This window comes from Melospiza melodia, chromosome 6 (assembly GCF_035770615.1).
Source record: "Melospiza melodia melodia isolate bMelMel2 chromosome 6, bMelMel2.pri, whole genome shotgun sequence".
NCBI classification, from domain to species: domain Eukaryota; kingdom Metazoa; phylum Chordata; class Aves; order Passeriformes; family Passerellidae; genus Melospiza; species Melospiza melodia.
In genome coordinates this window covers 11,074,306-11,088,996 of record NC_086199.1, presented here as the reverse complement: position 1 = coordinate 11,088,996, position 14,691 = coordinate 11,074,306, and the positions used below count along the sequence as shown (strand labels likewise).

The following is a 14,691-nucleotide window of genomic DNA, read 5'->3' as shown; positions in this document are numbered from 1 at the left end:
GGGGGATGTGCTTTGTCAGCAGACTAATGCCCCAACAGTGACTCTTGGCATTCTTGCTGCTCTGCCCACCCTGCTTTCGGCTGCCCATGCTGGGCTGGTCATTGTCCCCAGGGAAGGCTCTGGAGCAGCATGAGCCATGCTGGAGGGGCTGTGGGACCTTACCATGGCTCTTGGTGGCCAAAAAGCTCTTGAGCCTAGGGTGGCCCTGGCTCTGCCCTGAGCTGGCTTCTGGAGTAGGCACAGCCAGGACTACAGGCTCCCCATGGGGGAGACAACACCACAGCAGCCGCCTGCCCTGCTGGAAATTGTACCTGTTAAATTTAGCATGGAACCTGCTGCAAGGTGGCATGTCAATAAAAAATGTGAATTGCTGACTCTGACACTCCCACGCATGAAAACTGACCTTGGGAGATGATAAAATGCAGCTGTACTGAGGAGTGACCTAATGAAATTTGACTTTAGTTATTCTAGGCTTTCTTCAGCTTTTGGTAGCTGTTTGCACTGCACTAACACTGTTGTGGCTATCCTCTCCTCCTGCCAAACACCTTGGGCTTGGGCCTGTGGGACTTGGTGACCCCTTCCAGAAGGCTGTCAAGAAAGCAAAATTAATTCCAGCTCAGTACATCATGTCATTTTGTTTTTCTTTTGTGGTTTATTTTTCTTTAATTTCATCTGCTCCAAATTTGGTTACACAGAAATTTCCACTTCAACCCAATCTGTGAGCTTTTGACAGACAGGCTTATTTAAGACCTACAGCTAGAAGAAGTTTTTGCCGTCGGCAGATTATATACAGCCACAAACAGGGACAGGACACCCAAAATCAGTGCCGTGAGCTGTTTATTTCAAACATCAGTATCAGTACATTGTTAGGACAATGGAGACAGCAGATGTGAACAGCTCCCTGATTCAAATGGAATGCCAAGGAAATGTAACGTTACAGCATAGCATAAAGCCATCTCAGTCCAAGTTTCAGCCAATCCCACATAGAGCAACAACATATTGACAATAATTCTATCCAATCATATGAAACACACGTAACTGTAGTTAACACAATAGAGACTTATTCTTTAACACAATGGCTCGTTTATGAGAGACAAAGCCCAGAGACTCATTCATATTAACCTTCTAAAGATATACATTAAATAAACTTGTTGCAACCTATAAAGGGCAAATCACAGAGGCTTATTGTTCTATTTCTCACATCTGCTCTACAGCTTAGAAAACTTTTTCTGCTGCATTAGCACTGTTCACAAATCTGCTGTCTGAGGCCTGTCTTTTTTACCACTTTCTCAAAACCCTCTAATTTTATGGATCCCAACAACTCCCCCTCTCTGTTGACCCAAAAAGAAACCTCCATACTCATGTCATTTACTACTTGCGTTTCATGGCCCTACTATAAAATTTCTGCTTACTATCTGCTGGAGGCCTATTCTTGCTGATCCTAAGCATTGCTATGTTACAGCACAGCAACTTGATTCTGTGAAGGCCCAGTCAGTGAAAGAGATATGAATCACGTCTGACAATAGTTACAAGTCATTGTTCGAAAAACTCTTGTCGATTCCAGGGTCTTAATTCAAAACCCTCCTCCATTTCTGCACCGTCGCCTAGCATTTCCATGAGATTTCAAACACTCTCTGTGCTTCTACTTCCTAACTCTCTCTCTTGTATGACAAAAACTTCTTGGACCATTTTATTCATCATTCACCGCACACACTGAAGTATGCAGGGCATTACTATCAATATCACTACCAGAACACCCAATACATAAAGACCTATTTGTAAAGTTGCCTTAGCCAAGGTGCAAAGCTCCATTCTTGAAACAAATCATCCAGCCAGGAACCACCATCTTCTTTAATTTGAGCTGTCAAATCTTTCAGTTTTTGTATGCTTTTGTGAATGGATTCTGAATGATCAGACAAATTCATACAACACAATCCTTCAAATTCTTCACAACCATGCCCTTGTGCCAGTAAAAGAAAATCAATTGCTGCTCTATTTTGTAGGGTATCATGTCTAACACTGTAAACGTCGGTTAACATATCACTAATTGCAGAGGATGTGGCATTAGCTTGTTTGCTCAGCCAGCATCCAACTCAATCTAATTGTTTCAGTGCCACTGCTGAAGCCAATTGGGGTAAAAATATACCTGCTGAAACCCTTCTTGCCGCTTTCCAAGGCCTGAAATCACTCTGACAGTTCTCCTCATAATGAGAAACAGCTCTTGTTCTCCTTTGTTTATTTTTCATGACCGCGTTAGCAGTGGGTGCAATTGTACTGAGCATCCCAATGCTACAAGGGCCACCTTCAAGGTGTGCTGGAATGCCTTGCCAAGCTCTGTCTCCACAAATGAACCAATGCCCCTTCGGCAATTGCCGTGGATATTGGTCAGCCTCAGAAAGTACATCCCAACTATTTGAAAAATTACACCAAAAACTCAAATTTCTGTATGCAAAATAATGAGGAGTAGCATTGTACTTTGGAGGATCACCTTTTTGCCATGCACTAGCTATGAAGGTAAAGCAAAAATCCATTGTTAAAGAGCCAAGGATTTCTAATTCTTGGGGTTCAGATGCTGCCCTGGGAAGTTTTTTGGACCAAACGTTCCAATTCAATGAGGGATTGTTTCCATTGTCAATTTCACCTGGCTTATCATTGGATTGTTTTTTGACCAAAGGCGACTCTTTTACTGGCACACCAACCAGACAGGTTGAAAAAGGTTTTTCTGGTTTCGAATTAGACAAACATATAGTATCCGAGCCGGCTGCCTTGGCTAACGTCACCCAAACATTTGTTTTTGGTAGTTCCACAGGCAAATCTGCATGACAAAAAACAATTAAAATCCACCAATACCAACATAAAACTTGCAATTGCTCCATCATTTTCATTAGCTAAGTTTTGGCAGAATCCTTACATATATATCAATTTTTAAATTTTGTTCTCCACAAAAACGAAAACCTAAACTTTTGCCTAAACTCAGCTCTGTTAAACAAACATTTAACATACATCGACACGCTCATAAATAACATTAACGCAAAATCAGAGTTTGCAGGTTCCACCGATGCAAAAAGAACGTCAGGCACAAGGAATGTCAGGCGTGACCCGGAATCCCTCTGCTCGGCTCACATCTGCGTACTTGCTTCCTCGGCTCTGGACTCATCAACATGTACTGGGATGTGATATGGTTTGATGTTTTGGCAGGGACCCATTTAATTCCAGCACCGGTAGAGACAGAACCATACACTTTGCCGCAGGTTATAAATCAAAAACTACCTTCAATTTGTCCAGATTCAGAAATTCTAATTAAAACAGAAGGATCTTCATTCAGTTTTGCCTGTGGGTTATTTGAAAACCGCCCAAAGATTGGTGGATAAGGTTCTGCAACCGAACTGTTTAGAAAATTAAAAACATCAAAAGCCTTGTTCAGCCTACCTTTCAGGAAGGGAAAGGAAACCTTGTGATTTCAATGGGCACCAATAGAGGAATGTTTGGTGCATGTCCCTGCCCTTGATGGCATGCCATGCCTTTTGATGGCTTTGACTTTGGGAAAGATTTTTTCTTTTTTTGGTTTTTTTTATGAATTGTCCATGCCATGTCCCTCATATCTCCCCCTCCATATTTTGTCTTCCTCCTTGAGTTTTTCCCCTGCTTTTGTAACATCTGTGAGCTTAGTTTTGGCATGTTTTGGTCCTTTGCACTGCACCTGATATAATCCCACCCCATTTTCTTAGAGTCACTGAATTTCCCAAATTTTGTATTTTTCTCCTCCAATTGCAGTTCCTTTCATGGTATCTCCATTCCAACGTGTTTGTAAGTCCTTCTTTTCTGTTTGGCCTTCAGTGGGGATCAATTTTGGCAAGCTTTGCTGCATGTACCTGCACTTGATGGCATATGGCCTGCCTGCATTTTGATGGCTTTGACTTTGGGAAAGATTTTTCCTTTTTTTTTTTTTTTTTTTATGAAGTGTCCATGCCATGTCCCTCATATCTTACCCCTAAGTTGTGTCTTCCTCCTTGACTTTTTCCCCTGCTTTTGCAACATCCGTGAGCTCAGTTTTGCCATGTTTTGGTCCTCTGCAATGCAGCTGATGTCCTCACAGCCTAGTTTTTGAAGACACTAAAATTCTCGATTTTCTGGTTTTTTCAATTGCATTTCATTTGAACCTATCTCCTTTCCAGAGTGTTTGTGAGCCTTTCTTTTGGGATTCACAAGATTCCTTTTCTCTTCCCGAAAGGAAATGAAATTTCCTTTCGGGAAGGGAAAAGGAATCTTGCGATTTCAATGGGCACAAATAGAGGAATGTTTGGTGCATGTCCCTGCCCTTGATGGCATGCCGTGCCTTTTGATGGCTTTGACTTTGGGAAAGATTTGTTTTCTTTTTTTGTTTTTTTTTAAGGATCTGTGCTATGTCCCTCATATCTTCCCCCCTAAGTTGTGTCTTCCTCCTTGACTTTTTCCCCTGCTTTTGAAACATCTGTGAGGTTAGTTTTGCCATGTTTTGGTGCTCTGCAATGCAGCTGACTTCCTCACAGCCTTGTTTGTGAAGTCACTAAAACGGCCTATTTTCTGCTTTTTTTTTGATTTTTAATTGCAGTTCCTTTGATCGTATGTCCTTTCCAGTGTCTTTGTAAGCCTTTCTTTTCAAGTTCCCAAGATTCCTTTTCTCGTCCCAGAAAGAAACTGTGTACTTGCTGTCTTAGTTCTGGACTCCTCAGCTCGTTCTGGGCTGCAATATTGTTTCATCATTTTGGTAGGGGCCCACTTAATTCCAGCACCTATAACGACAGAAGCATGCCCTTTTTACCCAGGTTATTAGTTGAAAAGGACCTTCAATTTGTTCAGATTCAGGTTTTATTTAGAAAACAGGAGGAATTTCTTGCAGTTTTTCCTTTGTGTTATTTTAAAATTTCCTAAAGGTGTGTGGATCAGGGTCTGTACACGAACTGTTTAGAAAATAGTAACATGCAAAGCCTTGTTCATCCTCATCTGTGGTGTGATCTCAACTCCTCCTCTGTTGATCTAAAATGCGTTTTAATGCTTTATGTGCCCTTTCAAGATCTCCTTGGCTTGTGGGAGAGTTAGGAATGCTAAAGATGTGACAAACACCCCTTTCATTTAGAAACCTTGCCAATTTTTGAGATACATGTGCGGGACCATTGTCAGTTTTTACTTCTTGGGGTACACCCAATTAAGCAAAGGCTTGCAGAAAATTATGACGGGCATGATTGCCTGTTTCATCTGTGTGAAGAGAAGCAAAAATTGCACCAGAGAACGTGCCCACTGAGACATGAATATTTTTAAATTTACCAAAGGAAGGGTATTTAATGATGTCTGTTTGCCAAAACTGTAGACTTTGCAAACTTCGCGGGTTGACAACTCCTGTAGAAACAGGAGATTGCACAAGCTGACAGGGCAGGTATTGATGATACCTTTAGCTTGACTTTTAGAGATTTGAAACATTCACAGAAGTGTTTGTGTGTTTTGGTGGAAAAAAGCATGACTGAATTTTGCTTGTTCAAAATGTTTGGCGAAGTGTTTGAAATAACCGTTGTTAGTTTGGCCGCTCTTGTGTTTCCTTCCACTAAACATCCAGGAAGTGAAGAATGAGCCCTGATGTGAGAAACAAAATATGGATTAGTTCTATATTGCAAAGTCGTAAAAAGACATGAAAGCCAATTATATAGTTTCATTACTAACATTCTTTAAAATTGACCTTTCTAATCTCTTAACCACATTAGCAACATAAGCAGAATCTGTGAATAAATTAAAAGGTTGAGGGAAAAGCTGAAATGCCGAACCACAGCAGCAAGTTCAACAATTTGAGTACACCCTTCTACTACTTCAATGTCGGACTCCCAAGTAGTAGTTTTTTGATTCAACCAAGTTACGACTGATTTGTGACTTTTACTAGAGCCATCAGTGAAGAGGGTCACTGCATTTAAAGGTTCTTCACTTAATTTAGGTTTTTCTCTGAAACTCAATTTTGCCTGCAATAGTTTGTGAGTTGGGTAGTGAATAGACCAAATTCCTGGGAAACCCAAGAATGCATATTGTAAATCATCAGAATTTTGCATTGCCCAATGGAGGTAATCTTTTTCAATGGTAAACAGATAACTGAAAATTCTTGGCCTGCTAAAGTTAGCAATCTGGTTCTGGCCTTAATGACAATGTGTGCAACCATTTCTAAAACTGTGAAAATAGTCTTTGGAAACCTGTAGGGAGGAAAAATCCACTCTATTATCAACAAAGGATCTAGCTCAGAAGGGTCCCACTGAAAAATGAGACCACAAAGTTGCATCTTCTGTCCTAAAACTGCAAAAAAGATGTGTCCAGAATGCAGCAATGAGCTTGTCGTCTTTGAAGAGTTGATTTTGCAGCCTTGGATTTTTGTCATAGAAATGCCAAGTCCAGCACTCTGGATTTCAGTCCCAACACTAGCACGGGTTCGCTGCATCTCTGTTTGGGTTGAAGCTGCGATGAGCAAATCATCCATGTAGTGTAGAATCTTGGATCTTGGAAACTTCTGTGAACTGAGGACAAAACTTGTACAAAAATATATTAGCAAATCATATACATCATGACAACCATATCTTAGGACAGATAGAAAGTTGTTTTGGTTGGAATGTTTACACAAGACAATCCTTTTTTAACACGACCAGGTTTACAACAAGCAAAGCAATGAGGCCTTTTGTCAGAGTCCAACTGCACAGTGCTAACAGAATTTTCCCATTTTTTTCCTTGTTTTTCTAAAAGCTTTTCAATTTTATGCATTCATTGTGTCAAATTATCTTCCAATGTTTTCCCTAAAGCATTGACCTGTAAATTCGCAAGATTTTGTGGACCCATAAGTCTGCTGCAAGCTGTTAGCATTTGCGTGACAGCTGGAGGCTGATCAGGCAAAGTTAAAATAATTTTTCTTCATTCATCATTAGCATTTACAAAAGCAAGGTTTTGAACAATATAGGAACGAGCCTGTTCATCTGGATATTGCCTTTCAACTGCTTGAGTTAATCTATCCAAAAACGAACCATAGGATTCTGCTTCCCCTTGTTTAATCAGCAGATAAGAATTTACATGTGTGCTAGCTGGCTCTACTGAAAACAAAGCCTTCCTAGCAGCATCTTTAATGTCTGCTAACACAGAGCAAGGCAAGTCTACTGCTTGATTTTCTGCTCTATGGTAAGGTGCATCACCTGCTAATTGAACAACATCTAAATCTGCATCATCAGTATCTGCATATTTTTCAACCAACTTATTAAGAAGTTTTTTCCATTGTAATTCCCATAGTAGGTACTGTGAATTGGTTAAAACCAGAGAAGCCACATTTCGACAGTCAGCAGGGACTAAATCATAAGAATTAAATGTACTTTTCAGCACATTGTTAAAACAGGGAGAAGAGAACCCACTTTCTTTCAAAGCTTGACGTAATGCCTTTATGTCATGGTGAGTCTTTCGTATTGTGGGTTACGATCGTTATGACCATATCTTACAGGTAATGCAAGGAGTTGTTTCTTTGAGTCTAAATCTTTTTCTAATTTTTGGTTAAGGTAAGACCAATTAGGCAACCTTAATGGGAAGTCAGAACTGGAGCTGACAGTTTCACTGACAGCAGCTGTTCCGAGAACCCTGCCAGTGTCCGAATTCTTGGCAGGGATGTTGCTGTAGCAACAAAGTTTCCTGGGAACTCTGCCAATACGGACAGAAGAACACGCCCCCGAATTTTTGGCAGAGACATCCAAACAACACGCCCCCCTTGGAGCCCTGCCATGAGGGACAGAGGAGGGCTCAGCCAAACAACACGCCCCCTCCGAAGCCCTGCCAAAAGGGGCCGAGCCAAGGGCGTGTTCTCTGGACCCTGGAGGAAAGCCAAGATTCGAACTCCCCTGGGAAAGCAACCTTGGGTTTGTACTTTTGAGAATCTCTAAAGAATAATGGCATGTTTCACAAAGTCCCTTTGCCTGCGAAGGTTCAGCTGGAGAACAGCCAATATCAGACTGAGAATTTAACACCCTATCCCTTCTCTCAACAGCAAAAGAAATAGATTTCGAATTCTTCAAAATCTCAGCTTGTTTCTCCCCAGAAACCCTTCGAAAATCTCCTGCTCTTTCCTCAAGCCTCTGCCCGGGCAGAGTCCCCCTAGTTTGGCTCAGTTCTTGGCTGCTGCCTGCCGCATTTGTCCTCCCCCCTGCCCTGTCCTGTGGACGAGCCCCACTCACTGCTATTTCATCCTATACATCAAAAGGCTGGCGAACAACAGAAAAACCTGGCAGAGGCTTATTTGAACAATTTACCAAAAAAGAACTCCTCGAATCACAACGCACCCTACCCACTTGAACCGAATCCGAGGGGTTGCCTTCCCGAAAAGGGAAAAGAGTGACAGAAGCGACCCCCGCAGCCCCCCGGCCAGACACAGCAGACTAAACCAGTTTCGGCTGCCACTGCTTTTACAATTTCAGAACACATAATTCCTTTATCACAAAACCTGTGCAAATTCACATCTCCCCCCTCCGCGTGGCTTGCACCCGCCCCCAAACAAATTTCACGAACTCTTACATTCCCGGAACACAACAAAAATCCCAAACACTTTTCCCGGCATGGAAAGAGTTAATCATTTCCCGGAGGGGTGCTAGAGAGATTATTTTCTGCCACAGGGACACAGAGAGACTTGGGGGAAACAGACGATCCGACCCAATCTGAAAGCCGCTCTGGTTCCCAGTTTCCGGAGGACGGGACACAGCCAGCATTTCTGGGAGAGGCACCGGACGAATCAGGAGGGAGGGAATCATCCCGACCCATACCCGAAAAGTTCCCCGAGAGGGACGCAGGCTCAATTTTACTTGGATTTAAAGAGTCTGAGCTAGATATTTTGTTTTGTGGTTCAGAACTGTCTTGGTTACTGTCAGTTTGTTTGAAACACTCCAGCAAAGCCCTGGAGGTAGGGATAAGTCTACTTAGACTCTCATCTTTTTTGAGAGGGAACAAATTATAGATTTTCCAGCTTATTTGATCCCAAAAATCAAAGGTAAAAGCAGACTGTATATTTATATTTTGAGTGTTCGCTTTCACCCAAATGAGTAAATCTTTAGGTTCAGTTTTTGAGATATCTGAACGTCCTTTATCCTGTAAATTTTCTCAAGCTGGTAAAAAATGTCCCATTCTGTTTTAGATAAATGACTTCCCATTTCCGTAACCCAGGAGCCCCGAGAAAAAATTACTTACAAACACAGAAGATGCAAATGATGAGGGGATTAAATATTTCTCCTGATTAACACCTGGGTCTCCGACAGCCGGGTTTTTCCACAATTTTCTTTTTTATCCTAGTCTAGTTATCTTCCTCACAGAGGATAGGCACCATTTTGCCATCAGCACATTATATACAGCCACGAACAGGGACAGGACACCCAAAATCAGTGCCGTGAGCTGTTTATTTCAAACATCAGTACATTGTTAGGACAATGGAGAGAACAGATGTGAACAGCTCCCTGATTCAAATGGAATGCCAAGAAAACGTCACATTACAGCATAGCATAAAGCCATCTCAGTCCAAGTTTCAGCCAATCCCACATAGAGCAACAACATATTGACAATAATTCTATCCAATCGTATGAAACACACGTAACTGTAGTTAACACAATAGAGACTTATTCTTTAACACAATGGCTCGTTTATGAGAGACAAAGCCCAGAGACTCATTCATATTAACCTTCTAAAGATATACATTAAATAAACTTGTTGCAACCTATAAAGGGCAAATCACAGAGGCTTATTGTTATTCTATTATTCTTCTATGTTATTCTATTTCTCACATCTGCTCTACAGCTTAGAAAACTTTTTCTGCTGCATTAGCACTGTTCACAAATCTGCTGTCTGAGGCCTGTCTTCTTTACCACTTTCTCAAAACCCTCTGATTTTATGGATCTCAACAGAAGTAATTAAGGTTCCACTAAAAATGCAACTTCTTGACCTAAGGCAAAAGTACTAAATTTCAACTGAGTTTTACTTTATAATCTCAGGTTCGGCTTCATAGCTGTGTAACATTTTATTGCTGATGGTGGAAACAGGGCTCTTGTATCCTCCTTTTGTTTTGTAGTGGAAGTTCACAAAGGTATAAAAAGCCCCTGAAAACCCATTTCCTTCCCTTCACAAAGCAAAGCCTATGATGGGGGCAAATATATATTTTTTTCTATTTAGGGTGCTGCAAGCAAGCACTTTTAAATGTTCACTTCCACTGTAGGACTGGTGGTGGGGTGGCCAGGGTTTGTCCTTTTTTCACCAGGGCTGGGATAGGTTGTCTTATGATGCCTGGATCTTGTATTGCTGAGCTGAGCTTTGGAGCTTCCGTCCCTTAAACCCTTCTGGGTGACGCCTGCCCAAGGTCAGCTCTGGCCCTTGGAGCTCTGAAAGTGCTGCCAGCCCCTCACCAGCCCTGAGGGCAGGGATGGGAAGGGAAGCTGTGCCTTTCCTGTGTCTCCCTGAGAGCAATTTCCATGCAGAGCTGGGGGTAAGTTCAGGCCTGGCTCAGGGAGAGGGTGTGTAAAACTCACACTACAGCTGTCTGGAAATCTGGCCAAATGGGAATATACCCAAACCTCTTAAAAATCAATAAAGTAAGAAAGTGATGTGGAATCTTTAGAAAATCAGATGCTCCCATTTTGTCACAGAAGAGCATTCCATGCTGTCTTTTTATTAACTTGCAGGCATTCTTGAACAGCCTTCTCTTGTCATCCCTCCTTCTTCCCCTTCAACCTTTCTAAAGGTTTTCCTGGAAAGAATGGACAAGGAAATGGCTGGTGCTTAATGGAAAACTAAAAGCCAACTGTTTTAGAATGACTTACAGAAACAAACTTTGCCCTGTTTGTCTGGGAAAACTTTACTTGGTTAGCTCTCTTGGATGAATCACTGCTGTTAGCAGGAAAGCACTGCTGGTCTGGTCTCTACTGCATCCTCTTGCACCTCATCTCCAGAATATGTGCTGTTCATCCTATCTGGAGCTTGTTGCTGCCTTAGAATTCTCCCTTTTTGGCTGGACAGGGTTGCTGCTACTGTTTATTAACAAGCAGAGTTAAAATATGCTGCTGCTTTTTGCTTTGTGCCGTGATGCAGATTTTTCTAACCCCAGCACCAGGAGCTTGGCTTGCCAGAGCAGTGAATAGCTGCTCCTGGAGCCTGGATCACTGCTGTCACAACCCCCTTGCTACAGAGCAATGGTACAGCAGGAGCTCCTGCTGCACATCTATTGTATTCATGTAGCTGCTATATTATTTCTAGAATCCTGTACCTTATGAGCAGTTCTTCTCAGCAGTGTTGTTCCCACTGCTTCATCAGAACTCCTCCAAGGCTCTCCCTGACCAGAAAGCCCACCCCCTTTTATCCCAGTTGCCTTCATGAGCCACAGCTGCTGCCCAGTTAAGGACTTCACAGCTGTAGCCCATTTAGAACAACTAGGACTGGGGCAAGGCCACTTATACAATACATAGATTTTACAAGGACTCCTACTACACACATCCACAGGGGCTTAAAACATTCTGACAGGTAAACTCTATGGGCTGGCTTGATGCAGGATCAGATAGAGTTTGTCAGGGCTGCTCCAGCCTCATGGTTCATTGGAAATTACCCATCTTCCCCCAGCTGGCATGGCCCTGGCACGTAGCTCCCAGCCAGCTGCAGTGCTCAGGGGAATCCAGGCCCCCTGTGCTTGGACCTGACCAGGACCAGTTCTGGACTGTGGGGAGCTGCTGGTGTTCACTCCTGGTGAGGGTGATGCCATGGCTGGAGTGAGCAAGGCCTGTTCCACCCTGCAGCTGGCAAATACTGCAAAGGAGCAATATTTTAGGGGGGCAGGCAGATCCCAGGGGACTGCCAATGTGCTGGGTAACCCAGCCCAGGCAAAGCTTTGCTGGGGCACAGATCACTGAGCCTGACCTGGGGAGGAGCTGGTGTGATCCTCAGCCCTCACAAACCCAGAGGCAGCTGAAGGGGTGCAGCCCAAGCCTGGAGGATCTGTCCCTGTCAGAATGAGGAGTTCAGTATTTGTGGAAGAGGAGATGGATTGTGTTTGCTCAGCAGACCCAGGGGAAGCTGTGTCCTGGGGAGTAGAGAGTGGGAGGCAAAGGGAAAAACAGAGAGCAATTTAAAGGAGTCCTTCATTCACTGCCTGTGCTTGAGGTCAGCAAGGAGGCTGTTTGGGAGCTTATGGCACTGCTGCTGCATTGTGGCATTTGCTAACACAGCTTCTAAATCCAAGGGGGGGAGAGAGAGAAAGAAAGTTCAAAATAAACTGAAATTTTTAGTTTAATATAAAATAAAATCTGTTAGATACAAAAAATGGGAATAACTTCCTCCCTGTCAAAATACTTTTGGATACAGTTTGGTGTGCAGACTGCCTCATTTTCATCCGTTTTGCAATAAAAAGCACTCGACTTCTCACCGGGGCTGGCTCTGGCAATATCCCTCAGTGACGCATTCGCAGTTGGCAGGGGAAGGAGGGAGAGGGTTCATGTGGGGTCAGACTCATCCCAAACGGGTGCTCCTCCAAGCGGGGAGAGCTGCAGTGCAGAGATGCAGCTGCGGTGGCTCCTTCTCCTTGGAAAGGCCCTGCAGGGCTGGGGAGGGACAGCAGCGTTCCTGTGCCAGCTCCCATGGGTGTTCAGCAGAGCCCTTCCCTGGGTTTTGGTCCCACTGGCTCCCTGTGGGCTCCTTGTGGTTTGAGGAGGGGCTGTGATGACCTGGGGGAAATCTTTCTGCCAGGGCTGTTCTCTGTGGGCTTTGGGTGATGCTTGGGTAGAGTTTGCCGTGTGTTTGTGTCTCAACACCCTCAGTTACTCCTGTAAGAGGATACCTGCTCTTCCCTGCAGCCTTTAGGACAGCCTGGAAAGTGTCAAGCCTGGAAAGTGCCACAAGCAGTGCTGGTCAAAACCCAGTGTTTGTGTTCCCTTTCGGTGTCCTCAGGTGATTATGTGTATGAGCCACACTGCTACTGCCAGATAATTGACAGCTCGATGTTTTCAGCATTTAAAAAAATCTACTTTTTTTGTTCTAAATGATTTCCAATCAGGAGCTGATTGTCTAGATTATTCCCCTTGTACCAGAGAGTTAATCTTCCCGTGTTCAGCACAGGGTCTAGTCCAGTAGTAGGGCTTTGGTTGCTCTGGCAAACAGTGATGATCAGGAGGAAGAATGACAGTGATGTGAAACAAAATACACTGAGCTGGACTGGTTTTCTTTGCAGGCATTTTGTTTTCTGGCAGCTGCAGAACTCTTTGCCTGAGGATCCCATGCTCAGAAAAACACCCTTGGGAAAAGCAGTTCAAAGGCATTTTTGGGAGAAGCAGCTTTCTCCCAGTCCAGCCTTGACAAAAGCACACACAGACCAAAACCCCTCTGACCTCTCCCAGCAATGGGCTGGACTCCTCAGAAGCCACAAGCCTTCCTTTCTCCAATTCTTAACTAGAACCATCCCAGATACCAAGGGCTTGGCATCTGAATCATACAATTTGTCAGTGACCTGTGCTATTTGGAGGCTTGGGAATGTGCCACCAGGATGCTGAGCAAGGCTCTGTTTATAAGTCATGCTGCTGCTGTAACATGTCCCGGAGGGCAGGTCTCAGGGACTCCAGCTCTGAGGTGAAAGCTCCCCTGTTCCCCAGACAGGGAGAGGTGCCCAGCCCTTCCTGGACCAGTGCTGGTCGTGGTTTGGGGCTGCAGTGGAGGAGTTTTCATGTGGAGCTGGGGACTCTGGGGGAGGAGGGCACCCAGCCTGGCTGTGCTCAGAGCTGGCACTGGCCTGACCTGCTGGTAATTATCTGACCTCTCTTAATTAAGGGAGGGAGCCCTGGTTGGGGTGATCATCACCACAGTGGCTCCTTGCTGGTGCTGAGCTGTGCAGAGCAGCAGTGTAGGGCTGCAGACTGGGCAACTTTCTGAGCAAGGGGTTTCCAGAGCCCACACAGACCTCTGTATGCACTGAGCAGCCTCTGCATCCCAGGAGGGCATTAAAGGCAGCCCTGGAAGGGAAAATGACAGGACAGGGGGGCTAGGAAGTCATGGGAAGGGAGGCAGAAAAGATGTTAACCGAGGGCCTAATTAGCACAAGTGAAAAAATGCTAATAGGGTGAAGAGAGACTGGGAAGGGAGGGGAGAGCTGTGTGTATGTAGAGACCAGCTGGTGGAGAGAAACCAGATGAAAGGGAAGAAACCAGAAACAGGAGAGGAGCAGGGATGGGGAAACAAGAGGTGGGAGGCAGAGAAGGAAGGCAGGAGGATTAGTTATTTTGAGGGACTTTTTCAGCAGAAGTATAAGGTTAAGGGAAATAGCATCTGTGAAAAGTAGAGAGGTGAGTTGAACTGAGGGAGGAAAACCTGTGCTTTAATATGTCTCTTCTCCAGGAAGAGAAGAAAAGGGTTTCAGGATAGCTGTGTGCTTGGTTACACTGAGAGGAAAACCCAGAGCAAGAAAAAGACCAAGGTCCATGGTGACCAATAAAAGAACAAAGGAACAGGAGGAAGGTGTGAGCAGTTGGATGTATTGGGTTACATCCATGCTGTGCACATTGAGCAGAGCTTGTCCACAGAGCTGTCTCCTATTTCCAGGCCTTCCCTGGGGGTTTCTGCTGCAGGGCTGGCTGTGGCCACTGGCTGTGCCTGGGTCTGCAGCCCCAACACTGGGCTCAGAAAGCCATTTTGTGATGGGATGCT

At 44.2% G+C, this 14,691-nt stretch overlaps 1 long non-coding RNA gene across 1 annotated transcript; it reads right to left on the bottom strand.

The window, feature by feature from the left end:
- Window positions 1-820: 820 nt before the first annotated feature.
- Window positions 821-9,762, bottom strand: LOC134420127 (uncharacterized). Its single transcript, XR_010028251.1, has 2 exons — window positions 9,217-9,762; window positions 821-5,607 (listed from the first exon to the last, which is right to left on the bottom strand). It is a non-coding gene; the product is annotated as an uncharacterized LOC134420127 (long non-coding RNA).
- Between the last annotated feature and the right edge of the window lie 4,929 nt (window positions 9,763-14,691).